Genomic DNA, 24,122 nt, shown 5'->3' with positions numbered 1-24,122 from the left:
TTTAAAAATCCGTATTTAAGTCCTGTCAAACTATTTAAAATTTATTTTATATATTTATATATTTACAACTTCATTTACATAATATAAATCCAGTAAATTTTATCTATGGTCATAATGGAGTGTTACAGGGAAGTAGAGAAACTACCCATTGGTAGCACTCTAATAATATTTCCCAATGTAGAAACATTATTAGAGTACAATATTTAAATATGGTTTTTGTTTGGTTTTTATGAGTCTTTTCTCAAACCCCAGTAAAATCGTGAAATTTGGCCGGTTATCTTCGCACAGAAACCTCTATTTTCCCCGGCAATAAGAGGGTTAAATTAAAAGATCCTGTGGCTATCTTCTTTTCATACGTCTTAGAGGATTATTATCAGGGATTGTTACGGATGAGAGATTAAGAACTAATGGGTTTGAGTCGGCAAGGATTTCAAAGAAAACTGAAATTATATATTTTTAGCCTGGGATGTTGAAACAACTATTTCCGGAAGTGCCACTTCATGTCATCTCTATTGGATTAGCATGAAAGGGTATAAAAGCCGAATTAAAAAAAAACAACTTTATTTAAAGTATTCTTTAAAGATTTTCTGGACATCAGAAATTGCTGAAAGCGTCCCATTTCTTCTGATATCATTCCCTAGTACATGGCTTTATTATATTTTGGTAAACTGCTGTATTCTTCAAACTTGATAGTCGGTTTTTAAATCTCAAGAAACTCAAATACGAATAAAAAAAAATGAATAATAAATGTTCATTTAATTTAATATTTTTTTAAATATCTTTATTGGGATTTAAAAAATATATTATAATCAACAGTTGCATAATAATATATTTTGTAAATTTGCTGTAAGTTTATGATGGAGTGATACCGGCGTACAGAGAAACTACCCATTGGAAGCACTCTAATAATATTTCTATATTAGTATTCATTTCTATATATTGGTATTCATGATCTTTAGTTTAACATGTTAAAGCGTGTTAAATGGAGAAATATTTCCTTCTTTTACCATGTTAAACCGATATAAAATATAACATGGTTGAGATTCTGTTAGTAGGTCTGTTATATGGGGAATGGCATTACGCAACAGACCAACTGACCTCATAGTTTGTGTTTTGATTGTGCTAGTATTGTTTTGGATGTTTTTAAAACTAATGAAGCAATGGATGACAATAATAATAATGTAATGACAGTTGCCAATTTGCTCATCTTGATTATGTTCCTCACAATTTAGAAGATCAACAAGACACTCAATAGCCAAACTTTTACTTTTCACTCAATTTTGGCATGTTTTAATAAATTACTTTAATCAAAACTAAGAAGTTAACAATAACATTTTGGAAGGAAAGGTTATAAAACAAGCTGCTCAGAAAATTCGCTAGGAGCTCTTATGCATTTAACATTTAATATGACTTTAAATAGGGCTACTCACAATCCTATACTTATAACATTTAACATGGTAAAACATTTTACATTTAACACAACATCATGAATACCCCTATAATTTTTTAAAACTGGGAAAAATGTGTTAAATCAATGCTAATAACCGCCACCGGTTGGTTTATTTCAGCTAAAATATTACTCTCGTAATCCAAGCATACTCCCGCCTTAAATACGTAATTTCAATTTCCTATAACTTTTCGTTCTTGAGTCTCACACACATAGACTATTTTGCGATATTTGGTTATTTGGACACTTCGATAGTAATGTTCTAAAGAGATTAAAGAGAGGATGCTCATATAAAATTTATTACCTCCAACTTGTGCTAAACTAAGGAACTTTAATAATGGTGTACAAAGCATTATTTGAATCGATATTAAGATATGGGATCGAATGTTATGGTCCCAGTGCTGATGGTCATTTATCAAAAATTGCAAATCTACAAAATCGAACATTAAGAACAATAACCCGCCGCAATAAAAAAAGAGAAAGTCTTGAAATAGTTAATACTTTACCACCATATTACACCAGACAATATCTATTTTATTTTTATAGAATTTTCTTGAATTTTATGGATAATAATTTATTTAGAAAATCAATGATATGTCTAAAAAATGTTAGAAAAAAAATTAAATTTATCGAACCACCCTATAACAATAAATTTGGTAAACGTTCATTAAACTATATCGTACCATATCTGCTCAATCGTTTGCCAGAAGAACTAATAAATAAATCAACCACAAAAACAAAAAAACTAAAAAAAGAAATGATTGGAGATGATCTGGGGGGGGGGAGGGTGCGGTCAGCATAAATAAACAAAAAAATATTTATTTATGCTGATGTTTCGACCTGATTTTCAGGTCTTCATCAGAGCTATAAAAACAAAAAGACAACAACCATCATTTAGAGAGAAAAAAAAAGTTTTTTGTTTTTTTCATAAGCTCCATTATCAATTTAACTAATTCTTTATAGATTCTTTCCACTGTATCATTTATTTATTACTCACATTTATATGTATATAAATAATGTAATCAATCTACTACTGTCTTTGTCCATAGTTGTTAGTAATCAACTTTTTTTTTTCTCTAAATGATGGTTGTTGCCTTATTATTTGTATAGTCCTGATGAAGACCTGAACATTAGGTCGAAATGACAGTATAAATAAATATTTTTTTGTTTATTTATGTTGTCTCTTTGCTGACCGCACCCCCGATCATCTTCTACAATCAGTAATCAAAGGTCAACTATCTACATTAAAAAAAGAAATATTTGATTGGGTACTTTCTTACTACTATGATTCCCAATAACTGATTTTGATTCACTAAATAACCATATCTGCTTGCTTTCTTTTTAACTCCAAATAATTTATTAATTCACTAATTGTAAATTTGCAGCTTTACTATTCACTTCAAAATCCTTTCAGTTATTTTTATTATTATTTTTTATACTATTTAAGTTAATTTTTTTTTAAAATAATTATTATTTTATTTTATTTTAGTAGTTGTTGATTAAATTATTAATTGTATAACATGGGATCAATTCATTTTGCACTTGTATAGTTTTAAAATTGTATAGCCCCCACAACACCCTGATAGTCTAAACTGTAATATTTACATTTCAGTTACATCTATCATTTTTATGTATTAGTTTGGCACCGAATGATATATGTTGTCATCTGGTAGCACCATCATTATTTTAAATGATTTAAATTTTTTAAATGAATAAAATTTAAAAGATTTAAATAGAAACTCAAAATGCTTCTTTCCGTTGAAAACTGCAATTTTTATTATACTGTGTATCATTGAAAAATAAATTCTTGGCATGATACTTCTAGCGCAAGCAATTATAGGAACATTTTACTGTAATAATTTACTACATCTAACATTTTATTAAAGCCTGTTAGCATTTCCTTGGCATTAAGGTTGGCACATCATGACTAGAAGAGTAACTGCTCGTAGCCAAGTTGATTGAGTGATATAGCCAAGATATTTCCATTCACTTAGGATTCTGAATTAACCAATAGATCAAGTGAAAGTCCGCTAAGTACACCTTCTTTATTAATATGCAGTACATAAAAAGTACTCATTTAAATGTCGGTGTAAGACATCGTTGTATTGTAATTATTTATACTTACGAGATCGAAGTATTTTTTAAAAATTAATTTATTTGGTAACAAGTAATATAGTAAGCTTGTTTTCTGATAATAATCGATGAGTATTGATGTTTACAATGCATAAGATCCCCACTAACGTAACGGTAAAAGTAACTAATGAATAATCGAACTATCGATTATGTTATTTAATGAAAAAAGGTATTAGGATTTTCAAGAAATCATACTGGTTTGATACTTTCGTCGCTTTTAAGGAGCAACATTTTCTTTGTTTTGATTTATTTTTTATTATTATTATTTTAGTGTCACTTGCGTTCAAAAATATATTTGACTTCAAATATATATATATTTGTTTATTGCAGATTCATTATTGTATAATTTTTACTTTGTTTTCTTTTCTCATTAATTATGTATTATATTCTAAAGTTGAGTATGTTTTGATTAGTCATATAAGAATATGAAGAAGGTATACTATAAAAATCGTTTTTATATTTTTTATTAAGCATATGTGTGTGTATATATTTGGTATGAAAATTGCTTAGTTAATTGTTTTAGTTTATTTAATTCTGTGATAAAACTTTTAGTATAATATATAACTTTAGTTATATATTTTTCTTGTGAAGTTATGTATGTGTTTATTTAATTATATCTAAATTGGTATTTAGTTTGTTCTAGATTGCTTAAAAAAAATTCTAAGCATACATATTAAATAATGTATTTTATTTAATGCTAATATTTTTCTTGTGAATTTCCAGAATCCATTGCCTCAGTACTTTTTAGTTTCTTTTTTTTTCGGTACTTATTTTATTTGTATTGCTTAACTAATTGTTATTACCTTCTATAAAGCTAAATTGCTTAAAGATTTTTTCCCGTGGTAACAGATATTTGTGTTGGCAGTAGTGTCCCAAAAGTGAAACATGGTAACATTTTCCTGTCATGAAAACTCCGCCATCCAAATTAATCACTTTTTCAATATTACTGGATAAACGTGATAGTGTCTATACTAGGGGTATTCATGATCTTTAGTTTAACATCTTAAAGCGTGTTAAATGGAAAAACTTATATTAAATGGAGAAATAATTCCTTCTTTTGCCATGTTAAAACGATGTAACGTGTAACTTGGCTGGGAGTCTGTTACTAGGTTTGTTAAATGGAGAATGACGTCACGAAACAGACCAGCTGAGCTTTTCATTGTTTTATTTGTTGTCGTGTTAGGTTATTTACTCGTAGTTTGTATTTTGTATTTGTTTTTTTCTTTTGTCTTGTGTTTTGGACTTTTTAAAAATACAATCAGTAGTCAAACTTTTACACTTCTACTTTTCACTTATTTTAGGCATGATGTAATAAATTACTGTTATCAAAACTTAATAAAAAATAACAGGAAGTTTTGGCAGGCAAGGTTACTAAACAAGTTGTTCAGAAAATCCGCTAGGAGCTCTTATGCATTTAGCATTTAACATGACTTTAAATAAAACTGCTCACAATGCTATATTTATAACATTTAACATGGTATAACATTTTACATTTAACACAATATCATGAATACCCCTACTGCCGCTGTGCGTACTGTTAACCATCAGACCTAGAGAGAGACCGCTGTAACGACGGTAAATGGTATCATGACGAAAACTATCATACAGTTTACGCTACTACTACAGTTGCTACAATATAAGTATTACTACAATATAAGTATGTTATAAGTATAGAATTGTGAGAAACTCTATTTAAAGTCATGTTAAATGATAAATGCATAAGAGCTCCCTGCATATTTTTTGAGCAACTTGTTTAGTAACCTTTTCTTCCAAAACTTCTTGTTATTGTTTACTTCTAAGTTTTGATTTAAGTAATTTATTACAACATGCCAAAAATAAGTGAAAAGTAGAAGTGTAAAAGTTTGGCTACTGAGTGTATTTTAAAAAAAAAATTAAAATACAAACTACGAGTAAGTAACCTAACACGACAGGATATAAAACGGTGACAAGCTCATCTGGTCTGTTTCGTGACGACATTCTCCATTTAACAGACCTAGTAATAGACTCTCAACCATGTTACATGTTATATAGTTTTAAATTGGTAAAAGAAGGAAATATTTCTCCATTTAAGATGAGTTTTTCCATTTAACATGTTAAACTAAAGATCATGAATACCCCTAATGACTACTCAGCGGTTTAAATAGTAAATTTTTGTTTTCTTTTGGAAGGATTTACTGAAACTTTCTGATTAACTTATTAACCGAAGATTTTTTTGATTACTTCATGGTGATGTAACCTCTTTACAGGTGATTATTTTTTGATGTTACGAATTTAATTATTTTCGTTGCATTATTCATAAGCATTAGTTTTTTACAGTTTTATTATTTAAATCGTTATTATTAAATCGTTTAATTAATTTGAAAGGACCAATTAATTCAACCATTACTAATAACCATACACTTTTTACTAATTTTTAAAATTTATCCTTTGTTAATTTCCCGAATGTTATCGATGTATTGTTTCAAATAGACCGTTGGGCAAAAAGTGTTGTTCGATTGGCTTCAAATTTGTCTCAAATGTTTCTTGGAGCCAGAAAAAAATGTAATTTTTTATTTTGATATTCAGATCCAAGCCGACAGTCGTCTTATTGTCCTCATCATTAAAAATGCAAATATAACAAGAAGAGATAACAATCATCATTCAGGGAAACATAAAATTGAAAAGAAATAGTATACTAACATATTTGGAATTATATGGTACAAAATATTGAATTTAATAAATTCATAATAGTTGATTGATAACTAATAATATTTAATTAAAAATTAATAAAAATATTTAATTATATTTTGCAACGGTTTGACTATCCACTTGGCGGACGCATTAACTTATTTGAGTTTAATTTTAGTCAAAATCTGTAAAAAAAAAAAAAAATCTTCGTTTCTTATCTAACCATACACTCATTCTTCCTTGTTTAGACATGCCGTTAACTACATTTCCATCATCACACAAAATATTTGAATTCGATGTATACTATGAATATAGTTACCACCTTATGAGTAAAACTAATCATGTTTGAATAAGCCGACATTTATTGATTTAATATCAGGAATAAAAAGTTAACACGAATTAAATGCCTGTGACAAAATGGGCCTCTCTCCCCATTATACAAGCTGGGACCACTTAAGTTCAAGGTGAACACAACAGCGTATTTGCGGGTTCTTTATTTCTATTACATTTAAAATTTCGTTAAAGAAATATTATATTTAAAGGTTAAATATAACAATATTTAAATATATTTCCAATCTAATGCCTCTTTATTAAAGCCCTTTAAAATATTTTGAGATTTTTGGAAATTTTCATCTTTAGGAAAAGGAAATTACTTATTTAAAATATTTTTATTATTAATTTTCCTAAGGGATTACCTCATTGAAATATTTCTTCCTATAGGAACATCCAGATTTAAGTGAAAGAGGAAAGAAGAACTGGAAGGGGTCACAAAGACGACTTCACTACCAAAAAGAAACTTTATGTATCATAGGCCAATTTAATTTTCATAAACTTTATAAATCGACCAATATTATTTCGGAATTGTCAAAACTCGAGAGATAAAATAAAGGTGGCTTTCATGAAGTATTGAGCTCTGGATATAGATATATAATTTCACTTTTAAAGATATATAATCTTTGACATAAAATATAATCCTAATTCTGATACAATAGAACTTTTTTTAAAATCCATATTGATAGAATAGCTCCTGTCAAATTGCAGCCATTAGATCTAGTGTCTATATAACTAAAGAATATTAAATGGCAAACATTAAAATAAACTGTTAATCTCTATTTTGGAATTAGAAAATTACATTTTTCAAAATATGTACATACATTTAAACATATTCAAATGTTTTTCCATCATCCCTAAAACCTTCAAGTGTGTTTAATAAAATATTGCAAAAAATTCAGGTTTCCTTATCTTAAATAAAGAATTACTATAACAGATTTCTTAAACAAAATTAAGAATATCAGCTTACGTATTTTATTTATTTTTTAATTTTGTAAATAATTTACTACTATGCCAAGTTTGGCGCCAATTCTATTTATATTTGGGTTATCCCCAAAAACAAATAAATAAATATTTAAAATTTCTATTCTATCTAAACTGAAATATCTCATCGTTATAATCGTTTTGATATCAACATCATAGCTATGCATCAGTTCATTGTTGTTTCGCTCTTCTATGTTCTATACAACGATTTTACGATTTTCCTTTTGTAAGGGATACCGCCCACTAGATTTTACAGTCATTCATCTGTAGTGGACTAGGTATTGCTTTAAAAATAAGAGGTTGTTTTTGATTTCATTTTATATTTTCTATTTACGACAGGATATAGCTTTGCTAATCTTGCGTAGCTTTGGGTTCATTCAATGTTAATATGGTGGTTCCATATAACACGATCGAGGTGAATTCCCATGTACCTTATTGCTTCACTGGTAGGATTCCATTGCACTTTTTTACTTCTGAGTATTAATTCCAGAGTGTTTGGTGGGCGTCTGAGTGTAAAACCATTTGGAGTACATTGTTCAACATTATTACTAATTATTCGTTTAGTAAAGTACTGTCAGGTCACTAAGATGACTCTGCAACCGTTGACTCAAACTCATGACTTTGAGAGAAAACAACTGAAGATAAAAATTAACACAGTGGGAGAAAGGACTGAACCTTATTGAGTACCGGAATAGATTAGTCTGAGGGTAGAATTTGTGTTATTTATTCTGAAATAAAATGTTCGTTCGTTGAGGAATGATCTCAGAATATCGTATAAGTATTTCGGAGTGTATATTTTCTTTAGTTTGTACAGGAGACCTCCATGCCAGACCTTATCAAACGCTTGTTGATAGTCCAAGAACGGTACCAAGGTATTTTTCTTTACTTAGAATCCGTTTATTATAAATTCCGTTTGTCATACCAGTTGGAGTGCAATGACTAAAATGAAAACTAAATTGAAATTCCGGAATAATGTCGTTGCACTGAAAAAAAGAAGATATTTTTTCTATTACTAATTCCAGTAGTTTCCCAAAAATGGGTAATAAACTGATGGGTCTATAGCTGCTGATTTCTTTAGTGATTTTACCAGGCTTGTGGATTATTATCAGCTCGGCTTTCTTCCACATATCTGGAAAATATCGAGGACGTAGAAAACTAATATAAATTGGTGAAATGAAAACGATACCTTTTTTGGGTAATATTTTACTAGCTATGACTGGGATCAAATCATGAGCAGGACCTTCTTCATTTTAAGCTTCTTAAATATAACTGTTTGAAAACAATTAAAAAAAACAAATATCACAGGACAGTACATCAAAGCGAATAATTTATGGTATAATAATTTAAGGGTTATCACTAGTATGCACAGTTCAAGTTATGGGCAGAAAATAAAAAATGCATAACTCTGATTTCAAATTTATATCTGGATGAAACTAATTAGATGTTAATTAACTATTCTAGGACCGCCAAAAACGCGTTTCTGTGTTAATTTTGCGTGCATTTGTAGAGCTATAAATTAATAAGTTATATTACTCATTCGACGCAGAATTTAATAATGTTTAATTTTTTATAACTTTTCGTAGAGTAGGAGCTAAAGGTCAAAAAAGGGACTAATTTATAGAATTAATTGGCTAATTAGTAAAAGTTTTAGACAGAAATACGTTTTGGTGTGATTGGGACTTATTTTTAAAATTTTGAGTGTAGGTATGCATGCATTGGGCTCCTGTACTATTACAGTAAATTCCTTTGCCTGAACTAATAGCTCCTTGACTCTATATAGCCACATGTCATTTAGGAAAGCGAGTAGCATTGAACGCATGCCACTAGTGAATGGTTCCTAACTCTGAATGAGCTCACACGACCTGGGGCAACTCGACTTAATCTCGACGATACAGAGACAAGATATCTCGTTTTTTCTCTTTCAGTGCCACACTGTGAACAAACATCAAAGAGCGCAATAAGATAAGAGAGAAGTGCTCTTTAAGTTCTACAAAGCCATTGGATATAGGAGTGGGGGGGCGCCTGCGCATTGTCGAGCCGGTAGCCACGTGGTGTCCCAAACTGAGACTCCTCAGTCCCCCTTGGGAAGCCATAGGGTTCGTTACAGTCGCTCGCTTCTCTATTTGACACATCTCAAACTGATCAACTTTGGATATCCTTACTGTTGCTGACATTTGACATCAAAATGGACAAGGTGAGTGAAAAATTATTCTTAGAGGCCATGAATGAATAGTTGCGAGTCCTGCACCAAGGACATCTTAATTCCCCCTGCATCCTGCTTCCTTCTTAAGAAAGCTAATAGTCCCCGCGTACCCCCAAAACATTTACTATTCGATCAATATTTCCCCTGCATTATGTGTTTTTTTGTATATCGGCGGGAAAATATCCTGTAAATGACATTTAAACAATTAAATTTTGTATCTTTAATACCATATTTTATTCCTAACCATACTCAATACTTACTTCAACATACACGAAATTAATTTATTTCAATAATTACCCTATTTCATAAATTAGAAGTTTAATATGTATTCGATATTCAGTAAAAATAACTAATCCTTAAATTTTCAGGTGTTTATATTTTGTACTTATTCTAAAATACCTATAATATGTGGTATATTTTCTAAGACCTAGTATATCCCTTATTATGTTTAACATATTTAAACGTATTAGTATCTATCAATAATTATTTGAATAAAAGATGTAGAAATACGAAAAAATGTTGAATTCATTTTTTTTTTTACTAAATTTAAACAATAAGTAGATATAATTATAAACCTTATTATAACCCAACACCAATTAATAATTTTATATACACATCTATAATATTACGAAACCATAATTAAAAATAAATATCAATTAATTTAATAATAATCGACTTAACTATGAAAGAAGTATTTTAAATTGGCCAAATAGTGTTATAGGTGAGCTTTAATGTTGTATTTAAACCATTTAAACTTACCTGACCGGGTTTAATGTAATGTCTATTCTGAAACCATTGGTTTTTAATTTTCCGGTAGATGATTTGCCTAATTATCAGTCTAAATTTAATATTGTTGACATTGTGACAATGGCTAGTTGTTTCTTTCCTTTTAATAGTAAAAATAAAGTAACTCTTGCTGTAAAACAGAAAATTTAATTTTTCATATTATTGAAAATATAATTTTTATTAAAAAAAAAAAATATCTAAGACACAACAAAATTATTCGATATTTTAATTGGGAATTTAACAAAAAAAAAATTGGTTAACCAAACTATTTCAAATTGAATTTAATAAGAAATGTTCACGTTTTAACTTAATTATAGTCATTACTTGAACGTTAAACATTTAGCTTGTATTGTAAACGATTGTAATGTCCAAATGGGATAAACGAAACTATATAACTAGGGATATTTACAAATATTGCAACAAAATTAGCTCTCCTCTTTAAATAACCTTTTTTTTTTGTTCAATGTTGCTTATTATGACACTGTTTTATTAATTTAACTATATGTTTGAGATTTGACCATTTTAATCATATTATTCAATAATTTGTTTTTTAATTAACCATTTTTGAAAGATATTGGTAGTTATAGTTTCATTAGTATTTTTATAATTTTCTATATTTTATTTTTAATAATTTCATAATATTTACACTAATAAGTACTTTTTATTTTGCTAAATTTATTTATGTTTTGTATTCTTACAAACTTATTTTATACTATAAGTGAAATTAAGACACAATTCCTAAGCTGAACTGTTAATCCCGTGGTATTTAATGAAATTGAGCAATTTTAATGATTTAATGAAATTAAGCAATTAAAATTAAATCGCATTACTTTTTTTCTCTCATAAGCATTTACTAATTTACCTTAGTCATTACACTAATTATTTTAAAAATGTTTCAATTATGTTAATGTTTATAAAACAATGGATTTTAAACGAAGGAATAACATAGTAATCTTGAATTTGACGATGTAGTTAAATAAAATTAATGTTCTGTAGCAACGTATCAATGTACTGTATTCGTTAGTGTATTTATTTTATAAAGAATTAATTAATATTTATTTACTTGTTGTATAACTTGATTAATTTATAATACCCTCCTAAGAAACTGTTGCATAAAATTATATCTTTATATAATTTTATGCAACAGTTTCTTGAAAATTTTCTTTAGTACAGAAGCTTACTTGCAATTGAAACGATATATATTTATTTTAATCGGCTGTTTAAATGTTTAAATCATATATAATATATGTATGTAATATAGTAATACTATAGATACATAAATGTATATACTGTTGGTAATATAAATTTTTTTAAGATCTTGAGGTTTAGCCAATAATAAAGAACTATATTTTGGCAATTTTCGAAGATTTTATTGTTCTGAACACATACTTTTGGTAACTAATTGTTTAACATTAAAATCATAACCTAATAGAATAAAGATTAAAATTATTTAAATTTTATAATTAAAATAGTGACTGAATTGTACGTTTTTGAAGCAATGTAAACAAACTACATTTAAGCCACTGTTTTGAACGTAATTTAATTATATCTAAATGAAATTTTTATTCTTTTCGGTTGTTATTTTAAATTAATAGCATTAATTATTAGTTGATACATTTTTTAACCTATTATAAGCATTAGGTTACTGCAAGAACATTAAAATTTAGGAAAATCGAAAAAATGTTGTTTTTTATTTTTGCCCTCTTGATCTATAGTACACTTATAATAATGGCTTATGAGAAAAAATCAATATGTTCATTTGCATTTTATATTAACCCATATAAATACATACGTAGATTATGTTAGTAATAAATCTCAAAGAATAAACATATATATAAATTTGTTGATAGAAATAATAATAAAAAAGTGTACATATACATAGATGTATTAATTGTAACTAGTATATACGTGTGTGTGTATGAGTGACGAAGCATGGCCGGTATGTTTTGCGTTGTGCCCTTGGGCGAACGAGGAATTATTTTGGTTGCTATGGCGACCGGCAGGTGTGTTGGGTCCCTAACATTTTTACCTGCTCCCTGGTCCCTCTTTTCTTCTCTACCTACCCTTAGGTTAGGGTTCTAGGCTTTTCATGAACGTTCTCTTATCTTGGAAATGCTTCTCTCCATTATATTTTAAATTTCAACTGAATCATTAGTTTAAATTAAGATTTAAACATTTCATGCATGTACTGAATCAGTACTTAAATATAAAATTTCTCTTATGCATACTTTTAAATGGCTATAAGTTTGATCCTATTAACTGGATGTGTCAGTGGCAGAACTGATGTTTTTGGAACGGTCTTACCTACTACCAGCTGAGGTCCTTTCCCATGTTTTCTCTCTTGGTGGTTGTATTCCTTCACTATACAACTTACTAAGTCTGGGTTAAATTTTGTTTTATAAATTTCTACTAGTTTATATTATATTTAATTTATAATACCAACCAAGTTTAATAAATTGTTTCACTATGAAGAAATTCCTGTCGTAAATTTGTTGGTATTTTAGTTTGTCTACGTCATTGTGTGTAACTGTCGAAAGTCGAATTCTTTTTTGCTAAATCCATTCCCAACGATTAACATATTATGAAGAATCGATACTTTTTACTTCATTCCTGACATTTTAAATTTACATTTCGTTCAATTTTAATTTTTTTTCCTGTATATAAAGATAAAATTGTATATAAACCAAAAATACAACAAGTAAATGTGACGAACTATAATTATATTCAAGATTTGTGAAGATATTACCCATCGGTAGCATTATAATAACATTTCCACATGAAACGGTCTCAAGGCCATCATCTTCTTAGGCACCTCGGAGGATTATCAGGAATAAATGATGAAGCAAGGTTAGAAACTAGTGGGTTTGGTGGTTAGGGAGTTTATTTTGTAAGGATTGATATCTGGTTTGGGATATATCGATTAAATGTGGAACAATAACGTCATACAAATTTTAACATATAAAGATAAATTACAACAAATACGCGACAAGCTGTTTTAGTACTGATTCAGGACTTCGTAAATAGTTCACATTCAAAATAAAACCACTAAATAATTTAAGATAAATTGTTTAATAACAAAAATGACTCTTAGCTTACTTTTTCCATGTTTACAGAATGATTACTCTTTCCTTGATGACCATAGAAAATTATTTATTAACTGTTCCCGTTTCTACTATTTTTATAGACAGGATAGAACAAATTAATAAACATTTAGTGCAAAAACAATTGTCATGAATATGAGAACTGTCTCTTGTCATGATGTCTTGAACTGTCACCACTATATTGTGTGTATATATATATGAGTGGGGGAAGTTTTATTTCCTATTTGCTTGAATCACCATCCTGATGACAAGGGACCTAAGCCCAGTTTACTTTTAACGGTGAAAATACTGCCCAATATTCACTTTCGTGCTTGTATTGACGTTACTCTAGTGGTTTTTGCATTAGATCAGAAGAATTTTCTCTGGCCGTTGCCAAATATATGCATGCCATCCTAGTATGTGACAAACCAATTGCTCATTTCCACATCATTATTAATTTTAAAATTGTCGTTACTTTACAGTAGATACTAAAATTATTAATAATTCATAGATTGATCACTTTTATTTAATTTGATTATTTTTTTATTCCTCAAGTCCGATAAGGACCATTAAGGACCACCACTATGCAGCAACAAATTAGGAATATCAAGATGAATTTCTTGGGGAGCGCTACGAAATAAATATTGACTGACTGGGGTAAAAAGCGGACCCATAGCCTTCTGAACCAAGTACTCCAAGCAACTAAGACCCTCCCTCGTAACTGCTCAGAAATCAGTTCCTCGTTAGTTACAAAATATTTGTAAATCTTTTTTTTAATTCCGATCTTTTAATGGAATAATCATGGAAAACTCTCCTTTTTGACTCATCACTAGTTATGTCGTACGTCGACAAGGATGCTATTCTAAACGTAGTGCCAACTAGTTCGTTGTAAGAATCGAATAAGTATTCTAAACCAAGTATTTTCAAACTGATTGCCAGATTTGTGGTTACCACTCTGATTCATTTGTGCTTCCAGATTTCATACTTGGTCAAACATTTGACACTCGTTTTATTACTTGGAAAAAAAAATCTTCCTACTAATAAAAAATTAACTATCAATGCGAGAATAAATAGCATATTTCGTATCCAAGCTATCATATCTTTCATGTAGTCATATCTAGTCTTCCAGTAGCTTTAGTACAATTAATTATCTTGCCTGGAATTAAGAAGAATGGCCTCTTCATATGCACTAAAAAATAATAAAATAAAAATTAAATCGGTTTAACAATATGCCGCAACTTTTCCTTATGTAATAAGTTGCTATTATGAATAAAAATTATAGTTGAATGAATGGTTGTTTTATCTAATAAAATAACAAATCATTAATCATTTCTTCGTTTGCTGTAATTTACCTTGCAATATACGCAAAAAGTATGAATGATTTAACATTTATTAATTTCTTGACTAATAAAATTTGATTAAGCAGTAAAAAAAAAAAATGTTATAGGTCAGCAATTGTTTGCTTTGTAAGCCAATATTTTTTCCTTAACCAGTCCAGCTATTTTCGTTTCGTCAATAATTATTTTCCGCCGTAAATATAACTAATTTTAATTTTCTTGGAGTAATAGTTTTGTATTATTTCTTATTTATAAAAAAAATAAATAATAATACTAATATATTCTTTACTTATCCTGGGATCTTTTAGAATAATACTACAAAAATATTAGATGGGCCTAATTGCCTTAGAGTTACAATTAAAAAAATATTAATTATGGAGAAGATGGTCAGTGTTGCGGTTAAAAGAGGAACAAAAATAGTTAACAACTATTTATTTTCCGACGTTTCGTCCCAATTTGTAGAGCTTCATCCAGGCTCTTCAAGTTGATAGCTTTAGTGACTTTTGACCCTATATATTGGGGTGAAACGTCGGAAAAAAAATTATTGTTAACTATTTTTGTTTCTTTTTTTACCTCAACCCTGACCATCTTCTCCTTAATTTGAAATTATACAGTCAACTATTTGTATATATAAACAAATTAATTCGTGATAAAAAAAAATTTCTAATTATAATGTGACTTTTAATAAAGACACTTAAAAATATGTACAAAGTGATACTAATTAACAATATTTTAACACAGTTTTTCAGTAAATCTGATTATTACTGGGGAACATCTATTTTAATACTATTGAAACTAAACTAGATGGATCAGAAATGACAAAATAGGCGGGATTTGATGATGGGAATGGTACAGATGGAATTCAATTAGGAAGAGTATTTGATATCTGTCAAAAGCTGCGGTTTGTTGGGTCGTTGGAAGTCCGAAGACGGGAAACGGGTATTGCTAGAATGAACAGAGGATTTGAATTTAAGGAGAAAGGAGATGTATGAGTGACGGCTGGATTCGATCAAGAATTCCAAGATGAATCGTACAAGGCAATTTAATAATAGTTTAATTTTGCCTTTTAGTTTAATTCCCCAGTTACAGTGCAACAGTTGTCAACTGTATTTAAATTATATTACTTTAACAGTTGGAGAATCGTTTAGTATTTTCGGTTTATTTAACTGTATACCTTTCACTTTTATTATCTTATTGGCATTCAACGAAATGAACATTATTAACAGACCATGCCATCGAAATTATTCTGAACAAGATGCATAAATAGATTTCCAAATAATACAAGAAAGATAATTTTGGTGTTAGAACAGTGAATGTTAAGATTTTTTTATTCTTCATACGTAATGAGCAAACAATTGTATTTAACTAAAATATATTATTCCTCTAATAACGGTTTCTTGTTGAGATACATTAGACGAACATCCCTCACAAAGGCACATGTTCGACCTCTAAAGGCCGTGTGATCTCCGTGGGGTGGATTCCAGCTGTTCCCGCCATATTGCCAGTTCACCACAACCGTCCTCAATCATCTTAAACCTCCTTGATATCCAAACTTTTTCTCTGAGGTTTCAAGTATTAAAACATTTATTACCTCGAATATTTTAAAATTTGTTATCGCCCTCCAAACGTTGTTTATTGTATAATGGCAATAGCTAATTTTAGAGCCGTATTTTCCTCAATTATCTCTAATCGAATACGTGCTACAAGAAGGTACTTGAGATAATATTTGCACATGTTAGGTGATTTAGTGAGTCCTCAAGAGTGATTATTTCTTAGAAATTTCGTATTAATTAAAGTGATTCTCTATCGGTGCTCCAAGGTAAAATTACGACTTTGTAGGCTAATCAAAACCAATTTATTTTGTTTATTAACCGATAAAGCAGTTTTTCAATAATATTCAACTCTCTAATTAAATTGTAGAGGGTCTGTAAATGAGTGTACAACTTTAAAACATCTGGACAAAACGTATTTTGGACTGAAAATCAATCTCAATTTAGTAGTATTGTTCTATCTGATAAATAATCAGGTCCGCTTGCCCATAGGAACTTGGAAAAAAATATAAGTTTAAGTGTATATATGAATTCCCATTTTTGTTTTGGGTACTACAAATCCTCTGTAAGTCCAAAATTATACATGTTTCCAAGAAGTGTATTGCGTAGATACAGAGGGTTCTACAAGGTTTTTAGACATTCTAGCGTTTAGTGCGACTGAAAAGAAAGCGGATCCCACCATGAGATTTAAAAAGGATGATTAGGATCAGAGTGTCAAGAAACCGGCAGGGAAAGAGTACATTTATACGAAGTGTATTCCTTACAAGGGCTGTGGTTCGGAAGTAGAGGAATCATCCCTCTTAAAACAAGTAATTTTTTGGAGGGGCTGGGTATTGAGAGGAACCGGTTTTAGAGCATGGGGCAAACCATAATTTTATACTTGCTAGAAATCCTGCACTACCATTTTTATTCTTCGATCTTGGTTGGGTATTATAAACTATATAAGTTGAAGAGGAGCGGAAAAAATGTATGCGACTAATCTTAACTAATTTTCTTTGATCCCTTTCTTTATATAATGTCTATTGGGCTCATCAGAATGCTGTGTATTAGCAACAATTTTTTTCAACTTACTCTTCATTCACGATTAAGTCATAAATGAATTAGAATGCGAAGATATCCTTTTTAATGATGTTTACTTGGAATCACTCTCCAAAAATGTTAATGCTTAAGGCAGAATAGGTTAATGGAGAGCATGTTGAAAACGTTCAACATTACGAGTCAGATTAAAAAAAAAAATTGTTACAATCCTTTTATTGAGAAAAAACTTTTTCAAAGAAACAATGTATTTTAATTTAAGATAAAGAATAAGATAAGAAAAAAAATGTTTGTAAGACGGCAATAAGGATATGACATGTCCTCATCTCCTAAATATTTCAAGAAAGTGTATTAATTTTTTTGAGGTTTTTTATTACTCAAATATGATAAAAATAGCCACATAAATAAATAAGGAAAATACTTATCCTTGTTGAACAAAAGAGAGCCAGATGGATGAATAACAACGAAGGAACGAGCATGTTTTTATACCGTCACTCAACATTCACGTAAATATCGAAGAAAAATTTGTTCTGGTGAAAAGAGTTAACCAGTGCTAACAATTTCCCTCCCGATATTTCCCACTCATTTGCGTGCGGAATGTGGACTGTGAGGCAAATACTTTAGTCATACTCATACTTTGATTCCATTCATGCAGTGTTTTTGTTTAAGCCCCTTTCTGATTACTGATATTTGTTCTAGAAGACATTAAACAACTGGGATCCATCAATCAATCAGTTAAAAGCTATTTTACTATCGACTGGACAAGGTCGAAGGTGGCCAATTCTTATTAGTAACGCTGGGGAAAACCGGATTAATATAAGAAACTGAGATATTGAAGCCTAGTTCAAAATGGGAATAACATAAAGTTACGGGTTTTTGCTCATACACTAATTGAAAAAAGAAAAAAAGCTGTTATGTCTCGGCTATATACTGTTGTGTAACCCATGTGCAATAGTGTGTTCCACTGTACATGCTCATCTTCATAATCTCCACATTATTTTTTATTTTAATTTGATTTAAGCTAAGGGTGAAACAAATTCTACTTTAAGGTAAATGTTAATTTTGTATCCCTATACATGGCTTCTGATTCTAGAATTTCGAATGGCATGGAAACAATTTTTTTTTTTTCAGATTTAACTATAAATTAGATGTAATGGCAAATCCATATTCATGAATTTCAATTTTTTTTTTTTAAAGTGTTCTAAAGGCGAAACCTTATGAACAAAATCGTTTTAGAAATTAATGTCCGTTATGAATTCGATATAATAATTCGAGTTTTCTCAACCGTCCCTTCATAATTAATAAAATTACTGACCATGATGATTATGCCTCAATTATGATGACGGAGTCTTTTTGGACCTTTATTCGCAAATCTTTAAAAAATGCCCGATGTGAAGTCTTCTTGTGTGATTTACAATTCGGAACAAAAAAAAAAGTGCCATCTGTTAGAAATCTCAGTGCTCTGGAGAAGGTTACAAAATTTAAAATTCACCAAAAGAAAAATCACATGCCATTTCTATGGTTGAAATAATTATTTTATAAATATTATTTATGTTGTGTTAAATCTAAAACTTACAGTTACTTGACGAGCAAAATTTTAAAGAATTTACCTACACCCAATTGATTGACTTTCGAAATATACAATTTTAATCTAAGATTTACTAATGATTTCAAAGATAAAGAAAAGTATTTCATTATTCAAATCACAAAGAGCATAAACATCTATCTATTGGCATTTCCCAAAAACTACATGTGTGTGTACCCCTTCCCCCCCCCCCATCCCAAAACACATATGTGTGTATGAGTCACTCGTTCATTCCTCGAGCTCTATTTCTTTGATTTGTGCCCAAAAACAGACAAAAGAGTGGATGGGCTACAGTTTTAGGACTGCTGGTTCTAGCTGATAATTTTGAATCATGTTGTAACAGGTCTTTGAATAACCAAAACAAGAATTAGCTTTCTTAAATTATTCTTTACTCATTCCAACTGATCGTGCGTATTAAGCCTACGGCCTCGAAGACATTTTTGCTTTAACGCCCCGAAATTTTGGCACGACGACTCGGCTGACAATTTGTCAAAGGGCTCGAATGAGAGAGAGCCAGCCGTGCTACGCACCAGTGGTAAATATAATTCAACTCTATCTGCATGGATTTCTTGAAACGAGGTAAGAATATTTCTAGATTTCTTACTCGGGTTTAGTTATGAGTTGGTAGAAATGTTGGAACTTTAGAAAAGGTCCTCTAAGAAACGTGTTGCTTGACCTGAACCCCCCAGTACCTGGAGTTCAGTAATAGAACCTTTCTGGACCTTTTTGTACCCGGGTAAAAATACTTGAAAGCCTATGGTTGAGGTCTTCAGAAGCTTTGTGTAGCAAGTTCTTTGATACGAACTAAAACTAACATATTCCCTAGTGAATTCAGAATTATTTTAGTTAAAATAAAATATATTCCTCTCATGCTAAAAAGTTAGAAATTTTACGAAGGATAGTATCTCGTGAGGGCTAAGCACGTGATGAGTCTGCCAAAGGAACACCTGGTCTTTCTCCCTTCCCCCACTCTCATTGATATCTTTCTCTTGTTACCTTAGAAACATAAGATCTGTTCCAACAACCTATTTCGACAGACAGTCAACAACTGTAAGGAGCATACACAATACACGTTTAGGAGAGAAAGACTCGTATTACGCATGCTCAGTGAAGTTTTGGACAGTCAAGAGTGGTTATTAGAACAGACCTATTATAACAACAGATTTCAAAGGACTGTATTAGCTCCAATATTGAACCCCATTTTTATAATTAAAAATTTTTTTTTTTTTAAATTAACTATTAATAAAGAAAAAAAGAATTATGGCTACAATCTATGAAGGGTACAGGTTTTGTAGTTCTGTAGTGTTGTAAAGGACAGCTGTTTCTGTTGGATTCGAGTAACAGTGCGAACTACTAATAAGAATTTAAAAATATTAAACCCATTTTAAAAAACAGTTGAAGTGGAACAACTGTCCTACTTCCGCGCGCGCGCGCGTACTGTTGTCATGACTGTTTTACGCATTAAACAAATGTTATAATGAAAATATATAAATAAGCTCTTTTGTGAATGAAAAAGGATGATACATAAAATCCGGGTGTGGTACACGCATTTTACTTACACTACTTAAAATTACAATTAACCATGCCTCGTTTTTAGAACAGATATTTTTATGTTAGTGTTGTTCATTATCAGTAGTTTAACATGTTAAAGCGTGTTAAATTGAGAAATATTTCCTTCTTTTACCATTTAAAACAATATAACGTGGCTTAGAGTCTGTTAATAGGCCTACTAAATGGAGAATGACAACCGCCAGAGACCAGCTGAACTCGTCACCATATTGTTTGTTGTCGTGTCAGGTTACCTGCTCGTAGTTTGCGTTTTGATTATGTTAGTATTGTTTTAGATATTTTTAAAAGTAATGAAACAGTGAATCACAATAAATAGTAGTGTAATGACAATAAAACAAGTTTAACAGAAAATCCGCTAGGAGCTCCTCTGTATTTAACGTTTAACATGAGTTTAAATAGGGCTGCTCACAATCCTATACATGTAACATTTAACATGGTAAAATATTTTAGATTTAACACAATATCATGAATACTCCTATTATTCAATGTCGTAATACTCCGAACTTATTTTACAAATGAATATTTTAGTTACCAGGTTGACTTACTCCAATTGTTTATATTAATATTCTTCATTGTAGAATTCAAAACATTTTTCTTCTGTAAAAGTAAGACAGAAATACAAAAAACATAGCAGTAATTCAATGCTAAGTCATTATAGAATCTTTATTGAAAATACTAAGATTAATTTTATGGAATAAATCATAATTTCAAATTAAATTTTTGTATAGAGACATCTATATGCTATGTAGGTGAGCACAGACCATTTTGCGAACCTGTGCTTCAAATATTCCTAGTCGAAACGATACTAAACAAGCAAAAAATAAATTTAGACCTTACTATTTTAGGGAAAATAAATAAAGTTATTTCTATCTACTTTTTCGCTAATACCTGCACTAAATGTTACAAGATAATGTTCCTCGTATTACATTGAAATAAATTGAGACACTTTTGCACTGTATCGAAGGTCATTAGAATGGGGTTAGGGTGCATTTTTTATTTGTGTCATAATCCCTATAATAGTGTTGTGGATGGTCCCATTTTTGGATATTTCTTCCCATTATGTTTGGGTGTCTTTAGCGCCCCTCTCCCTTTGGTCCTGATAATATAAAATTAGGTTTGTTGGGGTTTTTTATAGACAGAAAAATTTGATCAAAAGTAAGGATGAATTTCAGCCTAAATTTGGTCATGCTAGAATGTGTTTCTGCCATTTTAATGTTCTAACTCCTCCAAAATGGGTAAGAATGATAGAAATTTGCTTTTGAATTGAGTTGGTTTTAGAGAATTGCTCATATCTAAGAAACTACCACAAGTTTTAGTTTTACACTGTTTGGAAATCTCTCGCTTGGAACCGTCCTTATGAAGCTCTACAAAGTGGGTCGAAACGTCTAAATTAATAGTTTTTAATCATTTGTTGATTTCTTTTTACCGCACCCCCTGACTATCTTCATAATTGAAAAGATGTTTTGATATTATGTTGAGTTGGACTTATATCGTCGACTAAGATTAGGTTCTCTACGAGGATCGTCCTACAAACTATCCCAGCACTAGTAACGCTGTCATAAAATTAACTCCACTTTACGGTACAATTTTTAGAATTCGTCAAATACAAAATAAAAAGAAAAGTACTTTTTTGTAAGACGTACTACTATTTAAGCAATGCAACGTTAACATAATGAGTGGAGGAGGAATCAGAACACTGCTTAATCCTTCATTTCTGTTACAATCAATTATCCTAAACTCGATTTCCCGACCAATTTCTTTTACTAAAAATTAGGTCAGGTCAGAGTAATTCACTGGCTCGATAACGTTGAGGTCTGATTGTCTCAGGCAGCGAGGCTTATGATAAGAAAGATGATATCAATGGTATTATTGTATTATTTTATTTTATGTAATAAAGGACTTAGTATTGAAATTTGTTTGTAGAACTTAGAGCACTTGAAAAACTAGGTCCAAAAGGCAAACCCGAAAAAATACTGTGTGATGGCATTGCTATGGATACTGATTTTTTTCATTTTGCTATTTACCCCTTGTTTTACGACTGAGAACCATAATTTTTGGGATAGTTCGAAACTTGAAAAATGAAACGAAAAAAGTTTCGAAAGCTCTTAACTTAAACAGCCCTGCTGAAGCTCAACGAAGTGGGGAGAAACGTCGGTTATAGAAATAGTTGTAAACTATTTTTGTTTCTTTCACCGAACCCTCAACCATCTTCTTGATAATTTAAAAGATAAAATTGTATTTTTTGATACCGTTTTACTACAATTTAATAATTTTCTCCACTCCTAAATCATGAATGGACCCATCATATGGTCTTAACGTTACTTCTTTCGCTCTGCGAACCATCATTCATTCAGATTGATCTCGTATTGACTGACATTCAGATTGATCTTGTAGCAGAAATACTAATGGATTACTCAGAAAATTTTGAAATCCGATCATTCTGGATTGGAAGTGGCTGAAACGCTGCGAGAGTTTCCTTCATACCGTGTGTTCCTGTTTATTCTTTCAGGTAAAAATGTGTTTGTTTGACAATTATTTCGAATAATGGTCAAACAAACACTCTTATCTATTACGAATCGATCGATACTTTTCTCAAGCTTTTACTCTTCGGTGTCTAATTTACAATTAAGAATCAATTCTGACTAAAAGCGTTAGTGTCTCCGTGATTCATGGTACTCTCTACAGTATGGATTTTTAATGATGGTTGTCATTCTGGCCCTTTAGAGGTCCCATATCGTTATTACTGAGAATCTTCAGTTCAACTGACTCTTAAAATACTTTTGGTAATCATTGGTACTAGTAAGGTTTTTTCGATGTTTGAGATTAGCCTCCTCTAACCAGATTGCTTAGTTCACTTAACCATAATAAGTAAGTCATGATATTCATAGAATACAAGGCTGTTTATTATGCTTACACATTCCTCATTCGTCGCAGTTCGTTAAGATTGGATATCCTTTGCAGCTGTTATCTGGAGTTGTCAGTTTTCTGCAATGCCAACTGGATAACGCCCCTTCCACTGGTACTTGTACCTGAACCTTCTAATGGCGGATTCCTGTTGGTTATGCAACTTTATTCTTCCAGGCTGTTGATCCAATTAGAGTTGGCTACCCCCGGGTCACACAGATTGCGCAACTAGTTTTGTTACATGGTCGCGGAAGTCGCAAAAAGGTTAAGCCCTATTTAAATGCATTGTTAGTTTTTGTTCTTGTTGCCAACGGGATTTTATTAACTTAAGAATGTTTATTCGTGTTCTTGTTTTGTGCACACCTTAACATAATCTGTTGTATTGCAAGCTTTGTTAAGGTAAGGAAATCCTAACCAGTGAAGAACTTTAATAGATCTGGTTTCTAATTGCCTAATGAGATATTAAGCTGGTGTTGGTCGCACGCTGGAGCATGCTAGAGTGCAGTGCTCAA

The 24,122-nt window shown here is 30.4% G+C and overlaps 1 protein-coding gene across 1 annotated transcript in view; it reads left to right on the top strand.

Moving 5' to 3' along the window:
• The first annotated feature begins 9,598 nt into the window (after positions 1 to 9,598).
• The window catches only part of LOC106678155 (KH domain-containing protein akap-1), a 192,855-nt gene continuing 178,331 nt past the window's right edge, over positions 9,599 to 24,122 (top strand). Inside the window, exon 1 of the mRNA XM_014416514.3 lies at positions 9,599 to 9,755. The gene's annotated coding sequence lies outside the window, so the exon portion shown is untranslated. The remainder of the gene's footprint in view (positions 9,756 to 24,122) is intronic.

This window comes from Halyomorpha halys, unplaced genomic scaffold, assembly GCF_000696795.3.
Source record: "Halyomorpha halys isolate HHAL.00 unplaced genomic scaffold, Hhal_1.1 Scaffold126.1, whole genome shotgun sequence".
NCBI classification, from domain to species: Eukaryota; Metazoa; Arthropoda; class Insecta; order Hemiptera; family Pentatomidae; genus Halyomorpha; species Halyomorpha halys.
The sequence above is the reverse complement of the archived record's forward strand: the minus strand, read 5'-3'. Positions and strand labels throughout refer to the sequence as shown.